This window comes from Acomys minous, assembly GCF_964271855.1.
Source record: "Acomys minous genome assembly, chromosome: 11".
Classification (NCBI taxonomy): domain Eukaryota; kingdom Metazoa; phylum Chordata; class Mammalia; order Rodentia; family Muridae; genus Acomys; species Acomys minous.
The window spans coordinates 8,989,175-9,005,447 of NC_140492.1; the positions used below are offsets into that span (position 1 = coordinate 8,989,175).

General features: G+C 38.6%; 1 long non-coding RNA gene across 2 annotated transcripts in view; it reads left to right on the plus strand.

The window, feature by feature from the left end:
* The first annotated feature begins 7,315 nt into the window (after nucleotides 1-7,315).
* Nucleotides 7,316-16,273, plus strand: part of LOC311608235 — a 379,567-nt gene continuing 370,609 nt past the window's right edge. For both annotated transcript variants that reach the window (XR_014782873.1, XR_014782874.1), the window contains exon 1: nucleotides 7,316-7,635. This is a non-coding gene — a long non-coding RNA (uncharacterized lncRNA). The remainder of the gene's footprint in view (nucleotides 7,636-16,273) is intronic.

Consider the following 16,273-nt stretch of genomic DNA (forward strand, 5'->3'; position numbering starts at 1 on the left):
TATTAATTGTTGATGTTAAGGCCTGGGCTGTTGGTGTTCTGTTCAGGAAGTTGTCTCCTGTGCCTATGAGTTCCAGACTCTTCCCCACTTTTTCCTCTAATTGGGTTAATGTCTGTGGTTTTAGGTTGAGGTCTTTAATCCACTTGATGATGCTCTCAGTCTCCCCCTGTGCCCTTGTGCCTGCTGCCTGTGCATCAGGATATAAAACTCTCAGCTACCTGTTTAGCACCATGCCTTCCTGCTGAGCTCTGTTCCATGATAATAATGGACTAATCCTCTGAAGCTGTAAGCAGGTCTCCAATTAAATGTTTTCTTCTATAAATTGCCTTGGTCATCTCATCATCACATCTTGCCTTGTGTCTCATCACAACAGTATAACAGTAACTAAAATTCAGAGTTAGAAATTATTCCTATAGGATAATATATATATATATATATATATGTATATATATTATAGAATAGAATAGTATAGTTTATACTATAAAGAAGTCACTCATTAGTCTAAAGACCATACCCAACTACCTTTATTTTTAGGGTTAAGGTTAGGGTTAGGGGTAGGGGTAGGGTTAGGGTTAGGGTTAGGGTTAGGGGTAGGGGTAGGGGTAGGGGTAGGGTTAGGGTTAGAGTTGCTTTCACATTCTACCCTACTACATATTTGTTCAAAGAATCCCATGTTACAGAGCTCAGTGAAATTGTTCAAAATAGCATCATCACCCCTAACCATCAACATTACGATCATCATCACAATTAACCCCATCTTGCCTTTCTCAGGCTCTGTGTTTGTCAATTTAACCTTTCCTCTTGAGTGGTCTTGAACTCCAAGAGCAACAGGACTGATGGATAAACATCTTTATGACATGGAACTCAAATTAATCAAAAGCAACAGGAAGCCCGAAATTGGGGACATTATCTATTATGATGAGGCTAGGCCCTGAAGTATAATCTTATGAGAACCAAATTGTCCCCACAGTCATTGATAATGGTAGTGATAACTTCTGATAATGACTATTGGATCACAACTGAAGTTTTCTCTCTATTTAATATCAACAGTTATGTCAATACCCTGAAAATGGACATGAGGGACTCTGGAATCATGTTATTTCCTCTTCTAAATGCATACATTGATTAAACCCCATCTTTCTTTCTATTATTATTCATTTTTTAAATTGGTAAGTCAAAATGGGTGGTAAAACCTACCATATTGGGATTGCCAAGGACATAGCTTGGGATTTGCTTTCAAAACTTTAGTAACATAGCCAACCTTGAACCTGTTTATCCAGACTTTGCTGTCATTTCCCCTAGGACGCAGATTAATGATTCTTTTCTATGTCTTCCACCTCCCCTTTCTTTGTTAGTGACCCCAGAGGTTCTCTATGTGGCTTTGGGTGGTGGCATGCCTGTTTATCTTGGGACCTGTGAAAATAATGAATTGCATTTTCAATGTCATTTGTTTTCTGGCCTGTTGGTCTAACCTTGCCAAAGTAAATTAAACAAACAAACATTTTTAAACAGTAAAGATATTATAATTAATATAGTAGGACCTCAAGCCAGGGAATCCTAAATCATGATTAATCTGAAATTCTGTAGATGGCGTCATCTTAAGTTTTAGTTTCTCAGGTGGAGTCAAAGAAATTAAATCCTTGGCTGTGACATTTGGTCATCACTCCAAAAGGATAGGCAACAAAAATAAAAGGAACACGTAAAACTGCATCAAAAAGGTTTTCATCTAGCAACAGAGTGTCTCAGTAGAGTGAGAATAGCATATGGAAACAGATAAACCATCTACAAGCCGTGTAGCTAAGAAGGGCCCTGTATCTAAATTATGTAAGTACTTATAAGTCAAGAGCAGCCCTCCCCAAGTAACACAACTTGAAAATAGGTAAAAGACCTAAATGTATTTTCTGAAGTTAGTCAGCTGGTTAATAGGATTATGAAAAGATGTCAGACATCAATAACTATTAGGAAAATAAAACTAAAACCACAATGAGATACTACCTCATATCTAATAGGAAGTCTATATCAAATAGCAAAAGGTAAGAGTCACTAAGGAGGTAAGGAAAGATGGAAAAATGGAATCCCTTGTGTGCTGGAAATGGGAATGCAAACTGTAAAGATGTTGTGAAAGACAGCTTGGAGGTTCCTCTTAAGTTTAAAATTAGAGCCACTGTATTACCTGGACTTCCCACTTCTCAGTCTTTATGCAAAGGTATTGAAGCAGGACCTGAGAGGAATGTTTGCATTGCAGTCTTCATTGTGGAATTATATACAACAGCCAGCAGACATAGCACCACCCTGGTGCTCAGTTATAGATACAGATCATACTAGGTGGACCATTAATGAGATAAAATGTAAGGAATAAAATCCATTATTTATTCATGATAGATGAACCTGGAAGGTGTTATACTTAAAGTAACAAACAAGAAACTCCTAGACAAATTTATATCCTCACTTATGTGTGGCATCAAAAGCAGTTCAATCCAGCACTGGAGAACAGAAATGCGGTAATCTAGAGCAAGTGTAGCTAGGAGGCAGGATTGGTCAAACGGGTATAATGATTCTGTAGTTTAGGATACATTTTACAAAATGTTTGCCATGGTGACTGTAGGTGATATATTTTAAGGTAGACATCCTCAGACAGAATGGAGAAAGTGGCAGGGGGACCAGGCATTAATCATTAATAACTTCTCCCAGGGACCACCCTTCATCTAACTAGACCCTACCTCCTAAAGCCTCCACCAAGAGTTCCTCCAGCTAGGCCTCAAGTGTCCAACACAAGAGCTCACAGGAAATATCTCACATGCAAACTATAAAATTCTAATAGTGCCAAAGGCTCATGGCCATATACAATACAAAATGAATTTAGCCCATCCCCTCTTAAAGTCACAATGTTCCCAATGTTGTTCAACATTCTAAACTCAAACTCTCCCCTGAGAATAAAGGCAAAATCTCAACTCTGAGTAACCATACAATAAAGAGGAAATTACAGTCCTCCAAGACACAGGGCAGAGAGTAAACCCTCTCCTTCCTGAGGAGGGAAATAGTAGACTAGCGAGACAGACTAGATCAAAGCAAACCCAAAACCCATCAGTGTGAAACCAAGGCCCAACCCCCCACATATGGCATCTAGGGAACATGGTGCTATGGATGTTTGAGCTCCCAAAGGCTGCAACATCCCCAACCACATGGCTGTGCTGTTTGCAGCCCACATGATGCATCTCTTTGGCTGAGTCCATGCTCTGCCTGTAGTTTTCTGTACCAGAGTTCTATGTTCCTGAAATCTCCATCTCAGGGTCTCTGCTGTAGCATATGCTTCATGCCCTGTCCTCTCATAGTTATTCACAGGGACTTTGGCCCTGTCAAATGTAGCCTTGTCTCCTTAGGTCTTTGAAATTTTAATGGAATCCCCTGTGACTCGAAAACTCTTGGATTTTGCTTGGTATATCATCACAGCAACAAGAAAAGTAACTAACGAAGAAAATTAGTACCAGAGATGTCGAACAGTTGCTGTTATTAAACCTCAGGTGGGCAGCATCAGTGACTTTCTTCACCTACAATTTCATATGCTCTCCCTTTATCAACAAATTGCATATTTCTCAGTCATTTTTCTTTACTTTTCACTCCCAATTCCCTGATGTTATGGTGTGTTGAAACTCCCTCTACTAAATTAATTAGTGTATTACCTTTAAATTCGGCCTCACTCAAAAATCTCTGGACACAGACAAAACGTAGACTTTTTGTTTTGTCAGAATATAGCATGGATGGTGTCCAATTACAGATGCTACCCTTTCCACCTGGACCTTGTGAGCTGGGCCTTTAGTGTGTGCATTTCCAACGATGCTCTGGACTTTGTGCTCTCATTACAATGTCTTATTAAGTTCTGTTGGAAGTATCTAAGGTATTTTCTCTTTCTAAACCATGTTTCCAAATTCTTCCAATTTCTTCCTATAAACTAGTTCCAAGGTTTAATAACCATATAGTCAATTTTAATCACAGCACTGACATCCACTTATCTGCCATCTATCATTTTTTTCTTTTTTTTTGTTGTGGTGACAAAGTACCTGGCAGAACAGACTGAGGAAGGAAGGATTTGTTTTGGCTTCTCGTTTTAGAAAGTTGAGTTCACAGTTACTTCAATTCTACATGTTTAGGCAGAATATCATGCCAGCCAGAGACTGTGAAGGAGGAGGCTGCTAAACCCATAATGGAGAGGAATCAAAATGAGGCAGAAATGCCTTGAACATGATAATATCTCCAAAAGCCCTCTTCTGGGACATATATTCTCCATCAAGGTATTAATTTCCTGAAGTTTGTACAACCTATCTGGGAGTGAAGGACTGTGGGAGAATTATCATATTTAAACCATAACATAGAATTACAGTGAATTAGTAAAATATATTATGTCAGATGGCACAAAAATATATTTGAAGATAAAGATGGGGAATTAATGACACAGAAAGTACTAGAAAGAATACTTGTGATTTTAAAGAAGATAATCAGAAAAAAATATTTTCAGAAGAGAATGTTCAAGAAAACAAGGAAGGAGGATGAAATACAAGTCATATTTATATGGGTAAAACCCTTGGGGCAGAGTAAACAGAAGTACAATGGATCATTTCTACTAAGTATGTTGTAGAAGGAGCCACAGTGTGGTCATCAAGCAGCGAAGGCGGTGAGTGGGTAATGGGACATAATGCGAGAGGACTAAAGCCAGAGGACAAAGTCAGTGCTATGACAAAACATCTGCCCAGAAACACAGAGGGAAGAAGGTTTATTTTGGCCCATAGTTTGAAAGGATAAACTTCACCATGGCGGAGAAGGCATGGTGGTGGGAACATGCCATAGTGGGTAGAACCCATGTTGGAGAAGCAGAGAAAAATGAATTCTGATTCACCCTTTTTAACTACTGTAAGACCTCATCCCTTGGGATGGTGCTGCCCACATTCCTAGTGGATCTTCCCACATCAGTGAATGCTTTCTGGAAGCATTCCAAGGACATGTCTAGAGTTGTGTCTTCCAGGTGAGTGTAAATCTTGTCTAGTTGATAATTAAGAATAACTATCATGTGTTTTTAGTTTTTTTCTAAGGTGGGACTCTATCGTACATTTAGGGCAGAGACGTGCCATGACCTAAAGTACCTTGGTTTGTTTGCTTGTGAAACAAGTTCTCACTTTAAACCCTAGGCTGCTTTGAATTTACTGAAGGCCCTGAGTGCTAACATTACAAGTATGTACTACCGTGTCCTGTGCAACCTGACATACTGTAACAGAGTCTCTTTGGCTCCTGTGTGGATAAGATCCTTTTAAGTCAGTAGTTCTCAACCTTCCTAATGTTGTAACTGTGTAATCCAGTTCCTCGTGTTGTGGTGCCCTCCAACAATAAAATTATTTCATTGCTACTTCGTAACTGCAATTTTGATGCTGGTATGAATCACAAAGTAATGTGGATGCCTGTGCTTTCTGATGGTTTCACGTGAGCACTATGAAAAGTGTTAGACGCCCCCGCCCTGAAAAGAAGTTACAATCTACAGGTTGAGAACAACTGTTCTAAGTAGTAGCAACAGGCAACTATAGAACCAGGAAGTACAGTTAGAACTTGAAATTAACTGGCTGTTGGTGATCACAGTGGAAATGATGACATGCTTCAAACACAAAATTTACCACCTTGTTGAATAATTGTGTGAGAAGTACAAATGTAAGAGAGGTGTAAAAAGGATGTTCTGAGATTTAGGTTGAAGAGTTAGAAAGGGAAATGGGTCTTAAATTGAGATAAGCAGACAGCAAGAGATATGAGTCTGGTGGGCCAAATAAGGAGGCCAATTTTGGGCTTTCTCTGATGAGGGCACCTATCAAGTAGAAATGCCACTTAAGTGGTGGGCCATGCGGGAGGCACAGGTAGAGATCCAAAGGCAGACTCCAGGGTTTCTATATCAAAATGTCTACTGCATCCAGACTGCATCCTGACTCCTGAGTTTTTACTCTTTTATACATTTCCTTTCTTCCTAAACTACATACATACTGTGTTTCATCCTCTTGGAACTTTCTCAAGCTCTGGCTCATCTCTGTTCCTGTCTCCATGCTTTTGGAATATTGTTTCTACTACCTTGGAAGTTACTGTTTGGGTTCCAAATGCCATCCACAGGCTTATGTGGTGGACATTTTCTCTCCACTGGATTGCCACTGTTGGTAGACGGTGGGAGCTGGGGCCCATATGGGTCGTTGGATGGACTGGGTGAATATTAGGATGATAACCTCTTATTCTCTCTTCTTGCTTTTCAATAGTCTTCCCATCCATTATGAAGTGGGCAGCTTTTCTAGTCTAGAAGTGTCCGGATGTGCTGATCTGCCTTGCCCAAAGTACTGTAGCTGAGTGACACTGTGAGCCAAGATAAATGGTTCCTTCTCTTAACTTAATTAAGTGTTCTTTCACAGTGGAAGAAAACTGACTAACCTAAAATTATTTATTAGCGGTTACTTGTATGGTTTTTCAGGGTATGGACTATTTCACATCCCAATTAATACTTGTCACGTTACATGAGTGGACTATAGATTAGATTATAAAATGAATCTACTTATCTATTGTATCATAATTTAAAAAACTGGGACACAGATTTTGATTCTGTAACCCATCGAGTCGTTCTTATGACACTTGGTGGTGTAGAGTGGTATATTCTATAGACTAGTGACTATGGAAAGAGACCTGAAGTTAGAACAAAAACATTTTGGTTGTCAGCTTCCCCTGGGTTACCATTTGATTAACCTTCTGGAAGTTGTTTAATGTCTTCAAGCCTTGTTTTCCTTTCTGTGAAACAGAATTCATAATTTTTTTTACTGCCACCCTAGATTATGTGCATGAAAACACTTTGGAAGCTTTAAAACACTGTAAACTCTGAAATACTGTTATTATTTGTCTCTCTGGAAAGGCCTACATCATGAACCTGCCTTTGCCCCAGGTGCTGAGCACCAAGATAAGGTGTGTTTATGATCAGAGCGTGCCATGTTTCAACATGCACTTACAGTCCATGCAGCGTATGGCAATTGAGCTGCTGTTGAGGCAAATCTCCTTTCATTTTGGGAACTGTAAGGCTGCCTGCTATTACATTTTATATGTTGTCAGTTACAGCCTTCAGAGAGAAGTGTCGCAGTGATGTCAGCTGTAGATTAAAAGAAAGTAGTATTGGCCCCGAATGAAAGACGTTTGATGCTCATGAGTTGGATTCTTGAGTTGGAACATGTGTGCTTTCCTCCCTGGTGGCTCCCCAGCACACATTCTGAGCTATTTGGCCTTGGCTCCTGGATTGGAAATTACAAGGCAAGCAGCACTCCATGGAGCTGGACTGAAATCAGGAGGCTGGCCTATCATTCCTGTTTGCAGTACATTGTACTTATATCTGGTCTGCCCATACCCGAAGTGGCCATCTGCCTCCAGTAACACTAAAGCTATGGCTTCCTCCTCCTAGCGCTTTGTTGTTATGGAGATGGATTTTACGCTACAACTCAGGCTGGCTTCAAACAAGCTATCCTCCAGCCCAAGCCTCACAGGGCTGGGATTATAGGCGTGCACCACCATGTCCAACTGGCTTCTTTTAAGGTACATGTTCTTCTCAAATCACTTCAGCAGAGTTCTTGGCACAGAGAGGTATGTCTTTCTGTCGGTCATACTTTCAGAATTATTTATCTTTCTTTATCTAAATGCTAATTGGAGGCAGACAGCCACTTTTTGTGCCCTTGCTGCATCAAATTAGGAGTTCTGGGATTTTCTGATGTAATGATTGTGGCCTCTTTTACTTTTTACTTTGGTGTATTTTCTGGTAGCTGAATCTTTTTTTTTCTGGAAAAAACTCAGAAGTTCAGAGAAGGATGGATTGTAAAATACATCTGTGCAATCAGCTATTCTTGCCTGCGACTCTCAGTGGAGGCCATCAGTGTGAGTCTCTTTGGGGACGTGAGTGCAATCTAGTTCATAACTGTGGCTAGCTTCCAGTCCAGGTTGACAACCTTTAATCTGCAGGTTGGCATTTTCCAGGGGGAAATATGAATGAATCACTTCAAATCTACCATTGCTTTTAGTAATAATTGCTCAAATATATGTTTTTCTGGTGGCCTTTTAAATATATTACTTATATAAAGGAGAATTATGTAAATATTAATAAAATTACATAAACTATCTCAAAAACACTAAATGGCTTCTTAAATAATGTCTTTTTAATTTGCCATATTTCAAACTCCAGGAACATTACTAGGCAACTTATAAGCCTTTTACGTAACTGGTAAGTTTTGGAAGGTGAATACATTTTATTTCAGTGGCTTTGGAATCTGCTTTATTTATTCATCACCTTTTCATAATGCTTTCATAATCCTGGGGACAAAATTTTCTTCCAAAATTAAAATAAAGCTTAAGTCTTTTAATTAAAAATCATCTTAATTATATAACTAGTAAGTTACTTACATTGTCTTTAATCTCAGTACATTTTTTCATATTCCATGGCTGTTAAATTAGAATTATGATTCAAGTTTAACAGTTAATATTTCAATGGAGTATTAGCATTTATTTTGCCTTAGGTAAAATGTAGAAAAACTAATAACTATTTCCTTCTAAAACTTTCACAATCCCAAAGGTCCCCATTAGCATTTCTCTGTCAATGCTATGTATAACCAAATAATATTATTTTAATTGGTTTTCTAGCTCACATTTGTTTCACTCCTGAAGTGCCAGAGGCCACAAGGGCATCTTCTCCTTCTGAATGTGTAATTGGACTTAATACATGCACTACTAATCATGGTTTACGTCTAAAAATGTACCAATAACTGTGTTTTCCAGACACTGTTCTCATAGCTTAACTCACTTAATCCTTAACATTTATTTGCTATTAGTGTGTTTAATGTTAACCGAGGGACACAGAGGTTAGGCTTGTCTCGAGTCTACATATGGCAAATGACAAGGTTGGGACTTAATGGAGACAGGTCATTCCTCCAATCTGTGAGAACAGGATGCTGAAGCAATTTATTATCCAAGCTAATACGGTAGGAGTCAGAATGGCAGTCTGCTTTCATTTCACTGAGACCACACTACGATTATACTGTCTCTGAGTAATGATCCAATGCCACTTTCTACAGCAAGGATGAGCCTAACAACATTATGCTAAGTGAAAAAAAAAGTCAAAAGAAAAAAAAAAGACATCGGAAGAAAAATATCACTTATATGTGGAGTCTCAAAGAAAAAAATAGCAAACATATTGATGTAGTGACAATTCTGAAATTTTGGTTTCACTAAAATCACAGAAATGTTTGGCGCTGGAACTTGAAGGAGGCAGGATGTCAGTTATCAGCAAGCTGAGAGGAGTGAATCCTGTCAGGTCTGATCCAGCTTCAATGTCTGGTTCTTCTCTTCTGAGAACATATAATTTCTCACAAGCATTATACAGTCCTAAAATTATAAATGTATGAAGTGTGCAGGATGCACAGAACAATTAGGACTGCTTCTCTGCTCTTTGTATGAGCAGAAGAAAAACATCTGTAAATGTTCATTCATGCCATAGGAAGAATGACATCTAATCCTAAATTACTGGGATTCTGTGACCAACATGAAGCATTGTCTATGCAGAGACATTCATGTGTCAGTCAGTCTCAGAGCTATTCCCATGCAGTGGGATTAGCACTATCAGTTACCTGCTTGTTGTGCAGTTTAAATTCTTTACATCCCAATTGTAGCCCCCTCCCTCATCACCTCCTGATCCAACCGTCCCTCCCAAATCCTTTCTACCCCACCCCCAGTCCTGAGATAGGGAGCCCTCCTCCCCTAATATCTGCCCTCAGCTCATCAAGGCTCATTTATACTACTTGTATCCTAGTCCTCTGTGGCCTGGCAAGGCCGCCCAGCCAGGGGGAAGGGCTCAGGTAATTTTATTCCTTCTTAAGTCTCTGATGGGGTTGAAGACCAGATAGTTTAGTTTTACAATTAAGCTTAGTTGTTTAGGGGTTAAGATGTTTTTAGGTCTATATAGATGTTTTGATAGAGATGAGATATGATAGATATTGATTTACATTCAGAATTTTAGACTCACTAAGATAGGAAATATGTTTTCTTCAAGGTTGCCAAATACAAATAGCCAAAACACTATGAATGTAACATTAATATAATTCCTGCTTGTTTTGTGGTTCTTTTTGCTGTATGTAGTTTATTTTATATGTGTGTAATAATGTAAGTGTATATGTAAAAAATAAAAAAAAAAACAGAAATATTGTAAGAATATGCTTTTGTTTTAATCCCAGGCGTGGGAATATGGGACTGCTTCAAACTCTCCGAATCAGCTACTGATTTTCCTTGTGCTGTAGCAGAGACGTGGTTTTGCTGGCTGCAGATAGTTTCTGTGATTGTGTGACAATAGAGTTTAATAGAGACAGTAGGCGTGGTAGTTGGCTGTTGGTTGTTCAGGGGATTGATTGTGGTTTTCTAGTATTTGTGTTCAAAGAAGAAACACAAGAAAAGAAACTAGATTCAGAAATCTCTCTCTGTCTCTCTTTCTCTGTCTTTCTGTCTGTCTCTCTGTCTCTGTCTCTGTCTGTGTCTCTGTCTCTCTCCCCTCTAGTCTATCACTTCTCTCCTATCTAGTGATAGGGTAAAACTAAGGGGGATAAAGGGCGGGGGAAAAAGAAGAACACACAAAGTAGCAAAGACCAGCTGCAAGTGGTACACAAACATGGGACTCAATAAAGGCAAAATGGGAAGTTTTATCTGAAATGCCACAGAGAAAACAACAGGGGACAAATGAATGGACTTTTTTTTTTCAAGAGCCCAGCAAAATGTTACTGTTGCTGCTGACACTAGGATATCCCCTGCTTTGCTCCCATAGGGGATTTTTATTTTCTTCTTCCTATACTGTTTCAAAAAAGGCTGAACGACAGGCTGAGCAGTTGTAAAAATTGTTGGTGGAAATGATGGGCCTAAGAAACAGACAGGCAGACAAACAAAATGGTTGAAATGGAAAGTTCTCTTATTCTGAAAAGATTAGAGAGGTTGTGGTGGAGGCGGAAGCAAGGAATATCGGAAAAGAGGGAACAAAAAGGCTCAGTCCTGGTGACTGAGCATGAGAGTAGGAGTTTCCCAAAGGAAGAACGAGGGAAAAAAAACTGTGTTGGCGGGTGGTGGGGTCAGAGAAACGCTGAAGAAGCAGGAGGACAGCGTGATGAAATGGCCTGTTACGAGAGAAAAGGTTAATCTTGAACCAACTGCGCTGCCTGAGTGGGAGGAGGGCTGCTCGTTATGACATCAGCATCGGCTCTCCCGGTAGTCGTACAGCATGTGTCTGCTAATGGTGTGGAACAAGGTTATGAAGGGACAGGACGCGGTGCGCTATAGAAACGAGAGATCTAAGGCATTTTAAAGAGGCCGTGATTTCATATGGGAGGCAAACGTGTAAGAAAGTCTAAATAACTGGGCCACTCAAAATAGAATTATTTCCCGACTGGAAGGGGTTGGTGACAGATGTATTAGAAGCTGGTCCACAGCTGGAATGGTTAACATGGGGGAGGGAAGGAGCCATGAATACTGAGCAGCAAAATAGAGTGAGACGAATAAATACAATGCAAGATCGGTTGCCGGGTGAAGGGCGGTGCTCTGATGTGCAAGAACAGATTCAATATGATGATGTTACTGTAGAAGCCGTGTAATGGCTTTAAGAGCTTGGGACAAAGTTGAGGAACCTGGGGACAAGCCCACCTCATTTACAAAGACTGTTCAAGGCTCACTGATTTTTTTTTTGTGTGTGTGTGTGCAAAGATTAGGCTCAGCAGATAACAACAAAGCCTTATTAGACCCAGACGCAAGGCAGGTGTTGATAGAAACCAGGGCATTTGAAAATGCAAATACTAAATGTAGAAAAGGCGTTAGATAATGAAGGTGCCAGCAGTGTCTACGGACAAGTGGACAGGGGATATAGCCAATATTGGTTCTAATGTGTACCATGCTAATATAATAGGTCAAGGCATAGCCAGAGATCTCTGATATCAAATTACCCAGTGCTTCAATTGTGGGAAATATGGTCATTTGCAACATAATTGTGAACAAGGGATTTCTAAGGTTAACAGTTTTTCTACATATAAACCAGAAGGAAGGCCTAGGGTTCCAGGGTGTACAGGTGATATGGCAAGTGATGGCAACTATTCATAGTAAAATATGAATGTGCATTTTCACAAACCTTGGAAAATATTCACTATGTAATGATAATAAATTTCACAGCAATTTTTTTTAGCAATTAATACTTGTGCATATGATGTCAAACATAAAGGCTGATTTTTAAAATTTTTTCATTTTTTTGCAATTTTTTATTGACAATGAACAAATTCTGGATGATTTTTTAATTTTAATTTTGTTAATTTATTCAGACTACAACTCAATTGTTATCCCATCACTTATATTCTTTCATTCCTCCCTTCCTCCCGCTTTCACCCTATTCCCCTCCCCTAGGTCTAAGACTGAGGGGGATCTCCTCCCCCACTATATGGTCATAGGCTATCAAGTCTCATCTTGGTAGCCTGCTTATTCTTTCTTTGAGTGCCATCAGGCCTCCCTACCAAGGGGAGGTGGTCAAATATGGGGCATTCATGTCAGAGCCAGTCCCTACTCTCCACATAACTGTGGAGAATGTGCTGTCCATTGGGTAGATCAGAGTAGGGGTTCGATGTTGACTATTGTATTGTCCTTGGTTAGTGCAATAGTTTGAGCAGACCCCCCTTGGGCCCCGATCCACCCATCATGATGTTCTTCTTGTAGGTTTCTAGGACCATCTGGGTCCTTTTATTTCCCCATCTCCTATATTTCTGTTACCTAGAGTCTCCGTAGGATGTCCTTACAGCTATCCCAATCTCCTGGTAAGTGAAGACGTTCGTGGGATGTGCCTTTTGGGCTAGTGCCCAATTATAAGTGAGTATATACCATGTGAGTCTTTCTGATTCTGAGTTAACTCAGTCAGTATGATCATTTCTAGTCCCATCCAATTGTCCATTTTTTCATTTTTTATGCTTTCTCATTTTTACCATTTCATCTTTTTTATTGTCACTTTACAATAATTACTCCATGGATTATAGAGTAATTATACAGCCAAAATTGAAAATTCAAAGCATACAAACTAAATTTGTTCCAGAGATGAACCTGGAGTCAGTTCTAACAGGAAGTTGTTTAAGGCCAGAGCTTCACCTTGTTTCTTGTTCACCATTTCAACCAGAGCACATGCTCTAGCATATATAGATAGGTTCATTTATTTTTGTAAACTAAGTTTATAGCTGCATTTTTATTATAAGGATGCAAATAATGTTTTTTATGATTTTTCTATACAAAAAGCATTGCAAAAATATTTTGCCTAATCTTCACCATAACCCAAAGCTTCATGAAAGGTTTTCATCTCAATTTAAAATAAGGAAACCACTCCTGAGCAAGTTCATCTCATATATGAACGACTAACACTTCAGCATGGTGCCTTCATTTGTAATTCTTGCTTGTTTCAGTATATTAAATATTGTAGAGTTCTAGGACCCCATTTTGATGCATTTTAAAGATAAAACTATGTTCTTTATTTTCTTCCTACAAATTAATTTTAAAGAATTATGATTCTTTAGTTCTTTGTACAAAGTCAAATATTCATTAAGAAATATTAAAGAAAACTTGATTAAAATTATAAAATATAATAAAAGGTTAATGAATCCTCATAACACACACACACACACCACCAATACATGCACAGAGAGTGAATAATTTGTGAATACCAGAGCACTCATTGTTAGAAAAGAATATTGAATCCAACAAGTGGTGTCCATACAATTAAATATCCTGTGCAAAAGAATGAATCTTGACTTTGTCTTTTGACTATGGAAAACACTAACTTTAAATAGTCCATAACCATAAATATAAGATCTAGCAAAACTATAGCAATGACTCTTTAAGACTTTTAGGAAGACTCTTCACTATGATTAAAAAGTTTACATAGCAGAAGAAAGCAATTTATTCATTGAACATTGTCAAAATTAAAACCTTTGGTTTTCAATAACATGTTTAGGACAGTCTATAGAATGGAAGAAAATGCAAATTGTACAGCTCATGAATGACTTTATGCAGAATGAATGAGGAAATCTTCCACCCCCAAAGTGAAAAATAATTTGACTTCAATATGAACCTCAGGACTGAATAGTTATTTCCCTGGAGAAGATATTCAAGTGGCCAACAAACACATGAAAGATTCCAGATGACATTAACCATCAGACAATGCAAACCACATTTTTACAGGCTATCATCTTCTACATAGTAGGATTAATGTAGTAAAAGATTCAGATAATGACAGGTATTGCTGAGGACATGGAGACATTTGGATGCTCACACACCAGAGTAGGAAACCAAAATGGTACAGATGTTTGAAAAAATAACTTGTTGATTTTTGTAAAAAGTTAAATACAATAGTGGATCATATGACCCAACAATTCAGCTCTTAGATATTCTCAAGTAGAAAAAAAATCACATGTCTACCTAACCACTTGTGTATGAATTAGTATTAGTATTCATAATAGGAAATAAAGAAAAGCAGATTTCTATAAGCTGATAAATGAGTCAATACTCTGTGTACAATGGGACACTGTCAAGCAATGAAAAGGACTGAGGTTCTGACACACACACACACATATATACATATATATTCCCAAACAGGATATTGGAAGTCATGAAAAGAATCATGACAAAATAGACAAATAGACTTCACAATAGGAATCAAGTGGATTCACTATGATTCTGTCTGTCCTAGTTATGGCACTTCGTGAGCTTACCTCTTTATTTTTCACTTATTGTGTTGTTTATTTGAAGCACTTCTAGTCACGTCTGTTTCCATTTTGCATACCTTTTCCTTTGGTCAACGCTGAGGCATAGGTCCTTGGCATCTGCTTCTGCTCTTTTGCCCATATCTGTGGGTTTTTTGGGTCTCTGGCAGTTTTCTACAGAAGCTCATGTCTCTTGTACAGTTTCTGGAACATATCCACATGAGGTAGAGAAGAAACAAGTAAACTTTATCAAATAAATAATATGACTTTCCAAGGATGACAAGAAAGAAAGAAATCTCTCTTTAAAAATTTTTTTGTTCATTCTTCTTTTACATAGTACATCCCAACTATAGTTTTCCCCCTGTCCTCTCCTCCCAGTTCCCTGTCCTCCGTTTCTCCTTTTCTTCCAATCCACTTGCTCTCATTTTCTCTTCAGAAAGGAGCAGGCCTCCTAGGCATGTCAACCAGAAATAGCATCACAAGTTACAATAAGACACATACCCAGCAGTAGGAAAAAGAGCCACAAGGGCAGGCAAGAGGGTCCAACACAACCCCACTCCCACTATTAGGAGTCCCACAAAATTACCAAGCTAATATCCATAACACATTTGCAGTGGACCTCGCCCAGACCCCTGCATGTTCAGTGATTGTCACCTCAGTCTCTGTGAGCCCCTATGTGCGCTGCTTAGCTGATTCTGTGGAACTTGTTCTTGTCTCATTTGACCCTCTTGGCTCCCACAAACTTCCCTCCCCTCTCCTACAGCGTTATAGTAGCTATGATTGCTCGATTTTCAAGACCCAGAATTCAGAAAACACACAAAGCTATTGCAAATCTCTAATTTGACAAACTTGATAGGATTTTATTTGATTCTTTCTAAATTTTCATCATAAAGAAAACTATTTCTTGCTTTTTTATTTAAAAATATTGTATTTACAAAATAGGGCCTATCCATGTACAAGATCCACCCACATTACTTTCCATCAGATACCTAGCCACTAGAAAGAGTTTCAGAAAGAAAATTTTAAAAATTCAGATGGCTTGGGTGAAAGATTACTGGAGGAGGTGCTGAAATGTTGAGATTTCTGTTTAGGTTTAAAATTTTTATTTTGGAGCAAGAACCAAATATCATCAAAGTGGAAAAATAGTTTTTAGATTATCAGATCTCTGTAACAATGAATAACGAAAGAAATGAAAATCAGATTCAACCATTAGAAAAATATATAGATAAGAAATTAAATTACTTTCCATGCTACAGAAAACACAGCAAAGTGCATCGAACTACAACAATGCTTTTATCTTATGTGTTGTTTTATACCTTTTTCATAATGAGAAACGAAACAGGTAACAATTCCATAGATTGCTTACCTCCTCCTGTCATCTCTCCAGGTGAAATAACTCAATTATGTGCTTGCTTAAGCACCATGTATACTAAAATTGGAATGACACAGTAGATTAGCATGGCCTCTGAACAAGGGTG